A 16,071-nucleotide genomic window follows, 5' to 3' on the forward strand; every position below is an offset into this window, starting at 1 on the left:
GAGAAAAGCTCCCAGCTTTTCCAGAGAAAAGCTCCCAGCTTTTCCAGAGAAAAGCTCCCAGCTTTTCCAGAGAAAAGCTCCTGGCTTTTCCAGAGATAAGCTTCTGGCTTTTCCAGAGAAAAGCTTCTGGCTTTTCCAGAGAAAAGCTTCTGGCTTTTCCAGAGAAAAGCTTCTGGCTTTTCCAGAGAAAAGCTTCTGGCTTTTCCAGAGAAAAGCTTCTGGCTTTTCCAGAGAAAAGCTCCTGGCTTTTCCAGAGAAAAGCTCCTGGCTTTTCCAGAGAAAAGCTCCTGGCTTTTCCAGAGAAAAGCTCCTGGCTTTTCCAGAGAAAAGCTCCTGGCTTTTCCAGAGAAAAGCTCCTGGCTTTTCCAGAGAAAAGCTCCTGGCTTTTCCAGAGAAAAGCTCCTGGCTTTTCCAGAGAAAAGCTCCTGGCTTTTCCAGAGAAAAGCTCCTGGCTTTTCCAGAGAAAAGCTCCTGGCTTTTCCAGAGAAAAGCTCCTGGCTTTTCCAGAGAAAAGCTCCTGGCTTTTCCAGAGAAAAGCTCCCAGCTTTTTCAGAGAAAAGCTCCCAGCTTTTCCAGAGAAAAGCTCCCAGCTTTTCCAGAGAAAAGCTCCCAGCTTTTCCAGAGAAAAGCTCCCAGCTTTTCCAGAGAAAAGCTCCTGGCTTTTCCAGAGATAAGCTTCTGGCTTTTCCAGAGAAAAGCTTCTGGCTTTTCCAGAGAAAAGCTTCTGGCTTTTCCAGAGAAAGCTTCTGGCTTTTCCAGAGAAAAGCTTCTGGCTTTTCCAGAGAAAAGCTTCTGGCTTTTCCAGAGAAAAGCTTCTGGCTTTTCCAGAGAAAAGCTTCTGGCTTTTCCAGAGAAAAGCTCCTGGCTTTTCCAGAGAAAAGCTCCTGGCTTTTCCAGAGAAAAGCTCCTGGCTTTTCCAGAGAAAAGCTCCTGGCTTTTCCAGAGAAAAGCTCCTGGCTTTTCCAGAGAAAAGCTCCTGGCTTTTCCAGAGAAAAGCTCCTGGCTTTTCCAGAGAAAAGCTCCTGGCTTTTCCAGAGAAAAGCTCCTGGCTTTTCCAGAGAAAAGCTCCTGGCTTTTCCAGAGAAAAGCTCCTGGCTTTTCCAGAGAAAAGCTCCTGGCTTTTCCAGAGAAAAGCTCCCAGCTTTTCCAGAGAAAAGCTCCCAGCTTTTCCAGAGAAAAGCTCCCAGCTTTTCCAGAGAAAAGCTTCTGGCTTTTCCAGAGAAAAGCTTCTGGCTTTTCCAGAGAAAAGCTTCTGGCTTTTCCAGAGAAAAGCTTCTGGCTTTTCCAGAGAAAAGCTTCTGGCTTTTCCAGAGAAAAGCTTCTGGCTTTTCCAGAGAAAAGCTTCTGGCTTTTCCAGAGAAAAGCTTCTGGCTTTTCCAGAGAAAAGCTCCTGGCTTTTCCAGAGAAAAGCTCCTGGCTTTTCCAGAGAAAAGCTCCTGGCTTTTCCAGAGAAAAGCTCCCAGCTTTTCCAGAGAAAAGCTCCCAGCTTTTCCAGAGAAAAGCTCCCAGCTTTTCCAGAGAAAAGCTCCCAGCTTTTTCCAGAGAAAAGCTCCCAGCTTTTTCCAGAGAAAAGCTCCCAGCTTTTCCAGAGAAAAGCTCCCAGCTTTTCCAGAGAAAAGCTCCCAGCTTTTCCAGAGAAAAGCTCCAGCTTTTCCAGAGAAAAGCTTCTGGCTTTTCCAGAGAAAAGCTTCTGGCTTTTCCAGAGAAAAGCTTCTGGCTTTTCCAGAGAAAAGCTTCTGGCTTTTCCAGAGAAAAGCTTCTGGCTTTTCCAGAGAAAAGCTTCTGGCTTTTCCAGAGAAAAGCTTCTGGCTTTTCCAGAGAAAAGCTCCTGGCTTTTCCAGAGAAAAAGCTCCTGGCTTTTCCAGAGAAAAGCTCCTGGCTTTTCCAGAGAAAAGCTCCTGGCTTTTCCAGAGAAAAAGCTCCCAGCTTTTTCAGAGAAAAGCTCCCAGCTTTTCCAGAGAAAAGCTCCCAGCTTTTTCAGAGAAAAGCTCCCAGCTTTTCCAGAGAAAAGCTCCCAGCTTTTCCAGAGAAAAGCTCCTGGCTTTTCCAGAGAAAAGCTCCTGGCTTTTCCAGAGAAAAGCTCCTGGCTTTTCCAGAGAAAAGCTCCTGGCTTTTCCAGAGAAAAGCTCCTGGCTTTTCCAGAGAAAAGCTCCCAGCTTTTTCAGAGAAAAGCTCCCAGCTTTTCCAGAGAAAAGCTCCCAGCTTTTCCAGAGAAAAGCTCCCAGCTTTTCCAGAGAAAAGCTCCTGGCTTTTCCAGAGATAAGCTTCTGGCTTTTCCAGAGAAAAGCTTCTGGCTTTTCCAGAGAAAAGCTTCTGGCTTTTCCAGAGAAAAGCTTCTGGCTTTTCCAGAGAAAAGCTTCTGGCTTTTCCAGAGAAAAGCTTCTGGCTTTTCCAGAGAAAAGCTTCTGGCTTTTCCAGAGAAAAGCTTCTGGCTTTTCCAGAGAAAAGCTCCTGGCTTTTCCAGAGAAAAGCTCCTGGCTTTTCCAGAGAAAAGCTCCTGGCTTTTCCAGAGAAAAGCTCCTGGCTTTTCCAGAGAAAAGCTCCTGGCTTTTCCAGAGAAAAGCTCCTGGCTTTTCCAGAGAAAAGCTCCTGGCTTTTCCAGAGAAAAGCTCCTGGCTTTTCCAGAGAAAAGCTCCTGGCTTTTCCAGAAAGCTGCTTTCCAGAGAAAAGCTCCTGGCTTTTCCAGAGAAAAGCTCCTGGCTTTTCCAGAGAAAAGCTCCTGGCTTTTCCAGAGAAAAGCTCCTGGCTTTTCCAGAGAAAAGCTCCTGGCTTTTCCAGAGAAAAGCTCCTGGCTTTTCCAGAGAAAAGCTCCTGGCTTTTCCAGAGAAAAGCTCCTGGCTTTTCCAGAGAAAAGCTCCTGGCTTTTCCAGAGAAAAGCTCCTGGCTTTTCCAGACAAAAGTCCCAGCTTTTCCAGAGAAAAACTCCCAGCTTTTCCAGAGAAAAGCTCCCAGCTTTTCCAGAGAAAAGCTCCCAGCTTTTCCAGAGAAAAGCTCCCAGCTTTTCCAGAGAAAAGCTCCAGCTTCAGGAAAGCTCCAGCTTTTCCAGAGAAAAGCTCCCAGCTTTTCCAGAGAAAAGCTCCCAGCTTTTCCAGAGAAAAGCTCCCAGCTTTTCCAGAGAAAAGCTCCCCAGCTTTTCCAGAGAAAAGCTCCCAGCTTTTCCAGAGAAAAGCTCCCAGCTTTTCCAGAGAAAAGCTCCCAGCTTTTCCAGAGAAAAGCTCCCAGCTTTTCCAGAGAAAAAGCTCCCAGCTTTTCCAGAGAAAAGCTCCCAGCTTTTCCAGAGAAAAGCTCCCAGCTTTTCCAGAGAAAAGCTCCCAGCTTTTCCAGAGAAAAGCTCCCAGCTTTTCCTGAGAAAAGCTCCCAGCTTTTCCAGAGAAAAGCTCCCAGCTTTTCCAGAGAAAAGCTCCCAGCTTTTCCAGAGAAAAGCTCCCAGCTTTTCCAGAGAAAAGCTCCCAGCTTTTCCAGAGAAAAGCTCCCAGCTTTTCCAGAGAAAAGCTCCCAGCTTTTCCAGAGAAAAGCTCCCAGCTTTTCCAGAGAAAAGCTCCCAGCTTTTCCAGAGAAAAGCTCCCAGCTTTTCCAGAGAAAAGCTCCCAGCTTTTCCAGAGAAAAGCTCCCAGCTTTTCCAGAGAAAAGCTCCCAGCTTTTCCAGAGAAAAGCTCCTAGCTTTTCCAGAGAAAGCTCCTAGCTTTTCCGGAGAAAAGCTGGTAGCTTTTCCGGAGAAAAGCTCCTAGCTTTTCCGGAGAAAAGCTCCTAGCTTTTCCGGAGAAAAGCTCCTAGCTTTTCCGGAGAAAAGCTCCTAGCTTTTCCAGAGAAAAGCTCCTAGCTTTTCCATCCAGAGATAAGCTCCTAGCTTTTCCATCCAGAGATAAGCTCCTAGCTTTTCCAGAGAAAAGCTTCTAGCTTTTCCAGAGAAAAAGCTTCTAGCTTTTCGAGAAGGGAAACATTTATATTTTCGAGAGGAAAAGCTTCCAGTTTTTTTTTCAGAGGAAAAGCTTTCAGTTTTTCGAGAGGAAAAGCATCCAGCTTTTTTGATAGGAAAAGCTTTCAGCTTTCGAGAGGAAAAGTTTCTAGGTTTTCAAGAAGAAAAGCTTCCAGATTTTTAAAAAAACTTTCTGTTTTTCGAGAGGGAAAGCTTCTAGCTTTTCAAAAGGAAAAGCTTCCTAATTCAAAAGCTAGCCTATCGAAGAAACTTTTAGTATTTTAGTAGTATTTAGTATCATACTATTAGTAAATTAGGGGCCCAGATAGCCGTAGCGGTAAACGCGCAGCTATTCAGCAAGACCATGCTGAGGGTCGTGGGTTCGAATCCCGCTGGTCGAGGATCTTTTCGTAAAGGAAATTTTCTCGATTCCCAGGGCATAGAGTATCTTCGTACTTGCCACACGATATACACATGCAAAAATGGTCAATCGGCAAAGAAAGCTCTCAGTTAATAACTGTGGAAGTGCTCATAAGAACACTAATCTGAAAAGCAGGCTTTGTCCCAGTTGGGACGTAACGCCAGAAAGAAGAAGAAGAAGACTATTAGTAAATTGTCTAATAAATTAAGTAGTATACTATATAATTACAATTTGAATGTGTATACCTTGACAGATATGCGTATTTCGCATATCTAAACTGTAAGGCCGTCATCAGTGTCGTGTACTAGACTCGATTTGTTCAGTCTTTGACATGTTTCACTATTTGCATTGATCTGTTCACCGATACACAATATTAGTGCGATTAATCGATTTGCTATATCTCTTCATATGATCCAATCCACGTATTTCAGTTTTCGCCTTCTTCCCAGTGACAATAAAACATTCGGATAGTACAGTGAAACCATCATGTGTCGCTGTTTCATGATGGGATATCGACTCATAGAACCATATTTCAACCGAATTTCATGACTACATGGATCTGTTGAATGGTCAGATATTTTAACGAGTCGATGGTTATATCAAATTATGAAGGTTTGTCAGTATTTATCTTTAATTTGTCAGCGATATTTCAGTGTCACGATTGTCTCCAACTTCATGACATCTTTTTCCGCGCAAATTTCAAATTCTCGATATGCTAATTAATGCATGCTTCCTCTGTTAACATTGTCTTGCAAATGACGATGCATGACTTGTGTTTCAAACTTAATTGCAAATCATCAAACCAATAACGGCATGTATGGACAAAATCGACCCAGTCCGAACAGACTGTATCAACCGTTTTAGTATTCCGCGGTAACCGCTTTTGTATGCCAACAAAGCACCGCACTCTCGCCTTCGCGTTCTTGTCTAGTCTAGTCGCAAAATCGTTTGCCTCCTTCATTCGCTCTCTCTCGTGAGCTGTGAGCAGCACCCCACTAGACCAAAAGGACCGTGGCCGCACGCACAGAGGGGAAGGTCGTGCGAGTGCCTCGTGTGCAACAACCCGTCGCAGAGCACAGATTCAGTCACTCACTCACGAGCACTGGAGGAGCTTCCTGCTCCGAAGGGAACCGAATTTTCCATCAGTTGTACTCTGGACTCGGTGAGGATATCAAGCAAATCTGGTGATAGTGGCGCTAAGTGGAAATTTGATGCTCTGTGAGCAACAACTGGCATTAAGTGAGATTTGTATGGGGGGAGTGTGTGGTGTAATGTAAGAACCTGTGACCGTCACGGATGGAGCAACACAGCAAGAGCTCCGAGGCTCTTTGATGTGCAAATCTCCGGTATTGCATTAGAACTGTAGCGGGAAAGGCTGGAGGTGGTCTCAGCAGGCGGAGATTGCTAATCAAAGTGGAAGAGGACTGCTGCAGGAATTTTCACTTTGTCGGAGAAGAAAAGGGCAATCGAGAATATGCTGCCATGGTTGCTGCGATTGAGTGAATTGTGAAGGGAAATTGGATGCCATTTCCCAGGCTACTGGGATGCGGGAAAAGAGCAAAGTGCACCGCAGGAAGTGATTAATCAACCGTATGTAAATGTAATTATTCCGAGAAGAGGCCACTCAGTGGATAATCGCGGTATGGCAAAGGTGGTGCAAGGAGTGTAAGACGACGAAGGAGGATCAGAAGAAAAAAAAAACGGAGGCAAGTGGCCTTGAGCTGCCAGCCAGGTGGAATGTCTTAGTCGTGTGCGAAGGCTTTTAATTAGATTTGGATTACTGACTTGTACGGGTGGTTTGTCGGGCTGAGAAAAGAACAGTGAAGAAGCCACTCGTTTCAGCAGCCCTCCGTTACATTTGCCAATTAAGCTTCCTTCCTTCCTTTTTCATGCTCGGCAGCTGAATGGCTTTTTCGCTGCTGGATCCCTGCTGAAGTGAAGTGGGTGGCCAAAGGCAATTTCTCAGTGTGTCGTGACGAGCTCGAAGTGTTGAATTTCACAGGCCATAACGCAGACAAGTGTCCAGGCGAAATTTCCTGCTCGCGTGAAAGACGACAATAATAGTCGAAAAAAAAGTGTTTGGAGAGTGTGTGACTCGATAACAAGAAAGTTACATAAAGCCATAATACGTCGTAAAAGTACGGGAAAAGGATAATTCGGCTGTTTAACAGGAGGCAGTCAACTCACGAATTCCAGAGGATTCGGAGCACGAACGGTTAGTATCCGAACGACCATCTAGCTAAATTGGCCTTATCCTTTCGTTTTCCACACGCGAGTTTTCACTGTGAGCTAATGAATTTAAAAGCGAATAAATGGGTGGCCCTTTTCCCACTCTCACTCTCACGCTTGAGGAACTATTCTTCTGTCCCTCTCTCTCACTCACTCTCTAAGCATAGTTGTTTTCCATCGCTCCACTATTAGACGGTAGGACGACGCTTGCTTTGATGCCTACTTTGGATGCTGCCGCTACTGATGGCTGGAGATGAGTGTGTTACACCTTTGTGTGTTGCCACCAGACGTAGGCGGCGATGTGGTACAACCACGAGGCGGGGAGGGGGGTCGGCATTGTACCTCATGGCATGGCTTTTCACATTTCGGCGAATCGGTGCCCGTATCCGTTCATTTATTTACAGAGACACGGCTTTGATTGAACACCACCATTAAAGCAGCCACAATCGCCGCAAAGGTGGCCTTTATTTTGGAAATTGGGCACTTTTGTGGGTACAAATCCGAACGACTTTGGAATTAACAGGGATTACGGGCTGCTGGACTTTTCGACATGCAATTACTTTGAAACTAGTGACAATCGTAAACAACGCAGTATTAGAATGAGAAAGTAAAACGGGGTCCACATTGCAGTAGCGGTAAACGCGTACCTATTCAAAATGCTGAGGGTCGCGAATTCGGATTCCAGTTTCTCGTTTTCTCAGAGCATAGAAAATGTTTTCAGGAAATTTCTGTAGAAGTGCTCATAAGAACACTAACCTGAAAAGCAGGATCTGTACCAGTTGGAACTTAACGCCAGAATAAAGAATAAAGCTAAGGACGCTGTTTTTCTCAACAAATGTAAAGAAATTTCTTGACTAAATGGGTCAAGAAATTTGAAATGACATTTTGTCTCAACTGCGTACTGCGATCAAAGAAATGTGATTTTCTTGACCATTTCTGGGAATTTTCCACATATTACTTTTCTTGTCATCAGCAAACCAGCTTTAAGAAGCTACGAATTGCATTTCAGATTAGTTCTAAATTTTGCCACTAGGAAGTGCTAGTGAGCATGGTAGGTGCACCTGTGTTCGCCATAGTACCAGTACTAGCTACCTCATATTATTAACTATTTTACAAAGTCAGCCCAGATAGCCGTAGTGGTAAACGCGCAGCTATTCAGCAAGACCAAGCTAAGGGTCGTGGGTTCAGTACCTGCCACACGATATACACATTGAAAAATAGTCAATTGGCAATGAAAGCTCTCAGTTAATAACTGTGGAGGTGCTCAAAAGCTGAGAAGCAGACTCTGCGCCAGTTGGGACGTAACGCCAGAAAGAAGAAAAAGACAAGGTCACTTTTTCTAACAAAAAGTCTCATTTTTAAGAAAAATGGTCACTAAATTCACTATTTTCGTGGTGTGATGAATATGAAATTTAAGGCTGGATTAACTTTTCAAACACAAACAGCAAGAAACAAATAATTGGTGTTATAAGGACAACTATCCAGCTTTTACGCTGGGATGCCATATAATTTGATTCACCCCCTTCTGACATTGCTTGCGTATACTATGATTTTGTTATGGCAGGACAGGATCAAAGTAAGCTCCGTGACTCTTAGTTTTTGAAAATTGAAAAATCATTCTTAATTTACAATTGAATTTATTTCTATTTTTCAGGTTAATGGAAAGCGTTTAACAACGGCAATTTGGAAACGAAACTTAAATAGAGTTTACAAAGCTTTACGAGCTGGACCTAAACAAGCAGCGGAAATTGTTTCTTCAGCGAGACTTTCCACTGAGAAACGGATTTTTCATCTGTACTGAACATTCTGTTGCTTTAGTAATGAGTTTAGAGGACATTATAAGGTTAAAAGGTGCCTGTCAATTTCCCATCTGAACATAGACAAAATGAGAGACGCAGTTATAGCGATTGCTTGGCAATTTTTGAAATCCGATTGCTTTCATTCTACGGTATTTTGCTGATGTTCGAACTTCGAACGAACACGCACGCATCAACCTTTTGAATTTCCATAGACATAATAATAATTAATAATAAATAAACCTCCAATATTATTCCGATCAGGCATAATTTAAATCCTTATCATAGCAAAACCAGTCATGTACGGTTTAGGGAAATCGTATAACTTGATATTTTTTCATTATACATTTTGAATCGCATTTCCTTGACACTTTCTTACAATTTTAAAGAATTTGTATAAAATATAGAGCTTGCTGGCTCAAACTGAAGAAGGTGTGGAGCCGTGAAGGGACCCGAATTTCCATACCATGTAGACACTACAAAACAAGAAACAAAAATTCGTCTCTTTTGACGTATTCCTTCATTCTACATTTTCACGGTTGCTCTTTCCATTTCCTAAAAAATAAATTGATAGTTATATGTTCAAAATTAAAATAATGATAATCCTGTAGCTACGAAGGAATGCACAAAGAAACGTAAATAGTGAAAATTCTTGATAGTTCAATCAACAATCTTTAATTACAGCCTACTTAAATCAAGCTATAAAACTTATGAGCAAGAAATGTCAAATTCAATTCACCCCTCGTAGTTTTATGGCTAGCGTAAAAAGCTGGAGAGTGTGATTTGGAAATAAAAGTGTCTCAAGATAAATAGGGACTCCTGGCTTACCTTCTGGAAGAATTCAAGTGAACATTCCGTAGACATTTCCGACGGATAATGTAAAATAAATATGGGAAAAGTTTTGTAGAAGATTCTTGCAAAACTTAGAAAGCGATTTTTTGAATGAATTTCGGCGTAAACCAGGACCTGTCGAATAAATTAATAGTGAACTGCAGTGCTTTTTGAAACAACATCATCAAAACTTCTTCAAGAGATAAGACAGAGATGGTTAGGTATAACAACCAGAGAAATAAGACAAAAACCACAAAAATGAGATTGTCAGAAACTTGTCCAGCGAGTAAAAATTTTGCTAAAAATCATGTCAGAAATAGCATTTGAAATTCCAACTAATAAACTACCATGCACCCCTCTAATTTGAACGATACCTCATGCAAACCATCGGGGTTCATTTTTAAGCTAAATATGCTGTTTCGCTCAAGAGAAGTAAGGTAATTTCTTGACTGGATGGGTCAAGAAATTTCCTACAGAGAGCCGCCCACGGTGCCCCGACAGACCCTTATTATGCAAAAAAAATGTCCATCAAATCTGAGCATAGGGCTCGATTTCTGAGGTTATTCTGCATCTCTGGCCAATTTAAAAAAACATCCCTAGGAGGAATCTCGAGAAATCTTGATTTTAAGTTTTTGACTTAAAAAATCAATATAATCCTTATTGAAATTTCGCAATACAATCGCCTCTCCACATCTCGATATCGAAGAGACCATCGAGATAGGGAGAGATCGAGACAAAGAACAATTTTTTGATGAATTCTAGATTGAAAAACATTCCGTTGCCAAGAAAGTAATACACAAACAAATGTCATTTTGCGCTCCTAATTTGTTTTGATACCCAAAACTTTGGTCTAGTAACCTTCGATATTGGTCATACCGACATACGGAGAGAAAACGAGAACGAAAAATGAACAGAAACACATCGAGATATGGAGATATCGAGATATGGAGAGTGAAAATGTATACAAACTGAAGGGACTTATGAAATCATCGACATATGAAGAGAATCGATATGTAGAACATCGAGATGTGGAGAGTCGACTGTAGCACTGAAAAAAACTAGACTCTTAAAAATAATGAAAATTACTGTGGACTTAATTCTCGTTATGACTGAAAGACACATGATGTAAGTGATGGAACGACACAAAAACGTGTCCTTAACCTTCATCCAGCCAACATACTTTTCACATGCAAAAAACACACTAAAATGTGCATAACTTTTTGTTTCTTGATGGATTTTGTTGAAATTTTCAGAACTTCCCGAAAAACTCTTCTAATTTATGGTCCAGGAATCATGGGAATATGGTCCACGTGGTTCCGGTGGCGCTAGTAACAATTTTTCTTGCATCATATATATCTAAAGATCCTGATGAGCTAGAAGGTTGGTGTCTTCGATAAAGTTGTGCATCAGACTAAGGGCTATCTAGCAATAACAAAATTAGTTGAGAATTTCTCTATCTCGGTGTAATTTTTATTCCCAATTTTCTCTCCGTATGTCGATATGCCTATTATCAATGGTTACTAGACTAGATTTTATGGATTCAAAACAATTTTCGAAACAAACGACAATTTGCGACTCGAACAATTTGAGTCTGAGTAATAAGCTTAGTAAGAACACTCCGTTTACTTCGGAAATCCCGGGATTCTCGGGACGTCAGAACTTATAACGCGGGAAAACGGAAATCCCGAAATTTCTCAAGTCCCGTAATGTCCTGGGTTGGACACTCTATTGCCAATTGCAATTAGCTCAAAACTATGTCGGAAGGCGACACTGGTGATGTCAACAAAACAAACTATTCTAAACAATGCTGATGTTTGGACAAACTTGTGCAACAGCTATCGTCATCAAATATTTCAATTTCATACACTAGGAAAATAATAAACAAGCAGTCGTCACTTTGTGTTCCTAAATTGTTTTAAATCACTGAAATCTTGTCCTTTGATAATGAACACATCGACATACGGAGAGAGCATCGGGAATAACAAACAACGAGAACACATCGTGATATGGCAATCAGAGTATCAAGATATGAGAAATGAAGGGACCTCGAGTCACCACGAGTTGTAACATGTTAACCGTGAACATGTGACCGTTTATTGTCTTACACAGTTTTACAATCGGGCTTGAACGTCTGTTATCTGTGGTACTACAGTTGGTACCCAAGTTTAGCAGATCGCAGTGCACTTTTCACAGCCTTCTAGATTTTTATCTATTACCTCATGTGCCATAAAATTTTGGGTAACGGCAAGGGACATGAAGGGGTTCATAGCGTGTTCGAAAATATCGCGATGTAGTACATCGATATGTGGAGAGTCGACTGTAGACGATTTGCCTATAAAAACATTCTGCTGAAAGTGTTGGAAGCAATACTGGAAGAACCTCTCAAAAATTCCTTGGAAGGAATTGTGCCTAACATACTTATGCCTAGCGTCCTTATGCCTAACGTCTTTATGCCTAATGGGGTATACTCCTGAGTGTATGCAGAAATAGTAAAACTCTCGCCGCTCAACGAATATTCAACGGATTCAAATCTATTGGCCAGAAACTCGGGAATTTTCCTGTGGCCGGAGTTATTCCGGTGGGTTACTGGGTCAAGTCGGGTAAAAAAGAACATTTGTTGGAACATACCAAGTTATCTTTATTCATTTGCAATGAATGTCATGTTTATTTGCTTAAATCATAGTTTCCCAAACTGTGGGTCGCGACCCCCAGGGGGGTCGTGAGGTAGTCTCTGGTGGGTCGCGAAAAAAAATCATATTTTCTATCTATTTTCTTCGTTTTGAATGTTGTCACTTCATAAAAATCTTTATATTCATAGATTTTATTTAGGTCAGTGGACACATCTTAACTTTTTCTGTCAAAGTTGTCAGGTCGCAACAAATTTCCAATTATTAAAAGTATATTTGGAAACTTCAACAAAAAAATAAATATCGTAAAATTGCTGTTATACTGAAATGTCCAGCTTGGAAATTGTATACTGATAGCAGGCTAAAAACATTATCACGTTCTTAAAATAATTGTGATTTAATGGTAAAAGTTGTTTAGTTTTTTGGCAAAAAAATGGTTTTATATGATAATTAGTCCTTTAAAATTAAATATTCTTTAAATTTCTATTAACCTCTCGTTAAAAAGTAGTTTATTTCGACGGTAAAGTAAGAAAAGAATGAAAACTAACGACTTTCAAACATTTCATTTTTCTAAAACTCCAACTCAAACTAAAACTTTCAACTGATTTTGAGCATGTTTATCGCGCCTTGTCATTAATTATAGACAAAGTATCGAAAGACAATGAAAGTTACAATAAATAACTCATTTGTACAATAATTTCTCTCTGGTGGGTCGCGAAGAAGACGCATGATGGCTGGGTGGGTCGCGCATCTAAAAAGTTTGGGAACCTATGGCTTAAATCATTAAGATCTGATTATGATAATATATAAATAACATTATAAATGTTATTTATATATTATTACCAGAAGTGGCCATCCGGGTTTGATGCCAGGAAAAATCCAATCGTTCCTCGTTTTTTGCGCTTAGGCCTATACGGGTTAATTTACCATCCCAAGTAACAATTTTGATTCCAACTGGTTTTATTTATATTTATGATAGTTCAATAGTAGATTTGCATATTCTTCTAAGTTTTATAGTAATTTTTATCCAGTACAAATGATCTTGGACCCTTTTTGGTTTTAAACACCTCTACAAGAATACTTCAGATGCACCGCATAAAACTTAATTTTCAATAAGAACAAATGACCTTGGCAACAGTTCTATGAAACTCTTGCACTCATCTCCACGAACACGATTTGGGACAAGAGTGAGAACTCTTGACCGAGAATATGATTAGTTTCTCCCCCATTAATCAGCGCACTAATATGTACCTATGTATATTACTGATTATAGCATTATTAATCCTACCGTTTACTGGGGCATCTTGTGTGACCTGCCAATCTCTACAATGCGAAAGTCTTTGCTAACCTTACGGCGCACAACTTACAGATGATGCAAACGACCTTCTAGTGGTGTTGCTCCTCTTGATGTAGGAGCGGAACTTGACCACTGGATATCCTCCCTGTAAGGAGGTGTGCTTCTAGTGCATAGGTTCCCAAACTTTTTAGATGCGCGACCCACCCAGCCATCATGCGTCTTCTTCGCGACCCACCAGAGAGAAATTATTGTACAAATGAGTTATTTATTGTAACTTTCATTGTCTTTCGATACTTTGTCTATAATTAATGACAAGGCGCGATAAACATGCTCAAAATCAGTTGAAAGTTTTAGTTTGAGTTGGAGTTTTAGAAAAATGAAATGTTTGAAAGTCGTTAGTTTTCATTCTTTTCTTACTTTACCGTCGAAATAAACTACTTTTTAACGAGAGGTTAATAGAAATTTAAAGAATATTTAATTTTAAAGGACTAATTATCATATAAAACCATTTTTTTGCCAAAAAACTAAACAACTTTTACCATTAAATCACAATTATTTTAAGAACGTGATAATGTTTTTAGCCTGCTATCAGTATACAATTTCCAAGCTGGACATTTCAGTATAACAGCAATTTTACGATATTTATTTTTTTGTTGAAGTTTCCAAATATACTTTTAATAATTGGAAATTTGTTGCGACCTGACAACTTTGACAGAAAAAGTTAAGATGTGTCCACTGACCTAAATAAAATCTATGAATATAAAGATTTTTATGAAGTGACAACATTCAAAACGAAGAAAATAGATAGAAAATATGATTTTTTTTCGCGACCCACCAGAGACTACCTCACGACCCCCCTGGGGGTCGCGACCCACAGTTTGGGAAACTATGTTCTAGTGGATTAGTCCGATAATGCTTTCACAGCTCACATCTGGGCCTCATCACGATGTTCACAAAAACTGGAAATACCTACCTTTACTAATTTTGAAGCATTAAAATTCGTGCGTTACCGTGGTGAATCAAAATCCTGACGGTACCAATATTCGGACACTCTAGTAATATTGTGCATTCAGATTAACTTTAGACCGAAGTTCATAAGAGAAATGAAATATCACCAACAAAAGTTCGCCGAAGTTCGGCGTCGGCATTCTACCGAAGTGCTACGCCGACAAAGGCAATCCTGATGCGTCGGCGTAGCACTAAATTAGAATGCCGACGCCGAACTTCGCCGAAGTTTTGACTGCCGAACTTCAATTGTCACTCGAATTGTCAATATTGAGCATGAGCATGAGCATGATTGACCGCCCGCAGTTGCTACTCCGTTATTGCAAGAACAGCTGTACTTACACAGGGAACCACAACAGATGCTACTAAGGATCAGTAGCATCTTCAATGTGTAAGTACTGGTGCTCTCATTATTATAACAAACAATACCGGCGCCGGCTGCGTCCGAATGCAGGTCAATTTGGGAATAGGAGGGAAATGTTGTCGTGTTACTTGCTTTATGGAAGCCGAGGAGTCCTCTGCACTTCCACAAGAAAACACTGGGAGTTTGGATATGGGAAAGGATTCGTTTTGGTAAACGATAAAGATATATTTTTAAATGAATACGTGAACATATACACGAATGATCGATACCGATAGTGCGGTTACTATACGAACCGGACACGATCCGGATTCCGTCGCTCACCCACAAAGGAGCATGAAACAGATTCAACGAAACAAACACTAATGACGCCTCGATTCTTTTTTTTTTTTTCATCCGCACACTTTGTTTTCGTTTTTTTCTTCCGAAAAACGCGAATTGGACACAATTGACCCAGATTCCGTCGCTCGCCCTCAAAGGAGCATGCAACAGATTCAACGGATCAAACACTACTGACGCATCGAATTTTTTCACTCGGACACTTTGTTTTCGTTTTTTCTTCCGAAAAACGCGAACCGGACACAATTGATCCGGATTCCACCGCTCGCCCTCAAAGGCTATCCGGACACTCTGGTAATATTCATTAATTAAGGCTAGATCTGAATACTAATATGAATTTTTTACTTTTACCATTGTAGAACATTGTACTATCATTTTAAATTTAGTTACCACTGCCAAAAAATGGATAAAAATAATAACAAATTAGAAGTTTCAAAAATATATCTTGTGCGTCAAGCCAAAACACGAACAACGTTTTGTTGCAGAAAAAGTGTATAGTCTTTTTATGCAGTGTTTTGAACAAAATTGTTTATATGAAACTTTTTCTGAAAGTTTGGTAACACGATTGTTGAAGATTAGCATGCAAATATGTATTTTACGGTGTGTTGAAAGACTGTCCGAGATTACGAGTCACTGGTTTTTATTTCCGGACATTAATTAGAAAGTCTTTTTTTAACTAGTAAAAGTGAATCTGTATGACAAAATTAGAGAAGAATCGTAAACAAATAAATGAAAAGTGGTGTGAGTTATCAGAATACGATAAAATGTGATATAAATTGTGTAAATCTTTCGTGATTGACACTCAAGCCGCATGTACTACAGTGCGAGCTGCAAGCGCTCCAGTTCAGGTAACCAAAACATTAATATTGCTTACGTGCAACGTTGTAAGGGAAGTACTAACATCGATTCTGTCGAAGAGGGGTATTTTATTAAGTTTGAAATGATTTTCATAGGTGATATCAGCCATTCCATGAAAACCCGATCTAGTGGGTCTTCGAATTCCGTGAAAATTTACTATTTTGTTCCTTATCCGAAATAAGGATACACGTATTTTTGGATTTTTTGATTAGGGTGACCATTTCCGAAATAGGGTGACCAGAAAAATCGCGATTTTGCAAAATTTTTATTTTTGAAAAAATTATAACTTTTGAACCGTTCGACCGATTTTCAATCTTTTTGGACAAAATGAAGGCTAAAGATTTTGACATTTCAGAAAAAATATAAAATTTCACAAAAATTGTGTTTTTTA

At 40.4% G+C, this 16,071-nt stretch overlaps 1 protein-coding gene across 9 annotated transcripts in view; it reads left to right on the forward strand.

Annotated features, from left to right (window-relative positions):
- LOC5569245 (protein retinal degeneration B) overlaps positions 1 to 16,071 on the forward strand; it is a 218,544-nt gene that overhangs the window by 92,439 nt on the left and 110,034 nt on the right. For 2 of the 9 annotated variants that reach the window (XM_021839228.1, XM_021839229.1), the window contains exon 1: positions 5,391 to 6,552. The exons of 2 other annotated variants lie outside the window; for them this stretch is intronic. The gene's annotated coding sequence lies outside the window, so the exon portion shown is untranslated. Of the gene's footprint in view, positions 1 to 5,387; positions 6,553 to 16,071 lie in introns of those variants that run through there. 5 more of the 9 variants (XM_021839222.1, XM_021839223.1, XM_021839226.1 and 2 more) reach the window with 5 other exon arrangements.

The sequence above is a fragment of the Aedes aegypti genome, chromosome 1 (genome assembly GCF_002204515.2).
Source record: "Aedes aegypti strain LVP_AGWG chromosome 1, AaegL5.0 Primary Assembly, whole genome shotgun sequence".
Lineage (NCBI taxonomy): Eukaryota > Metazoa > Arthropoda > Insecta > Diptera > Culicidae > Aedes > Aedes aegypti.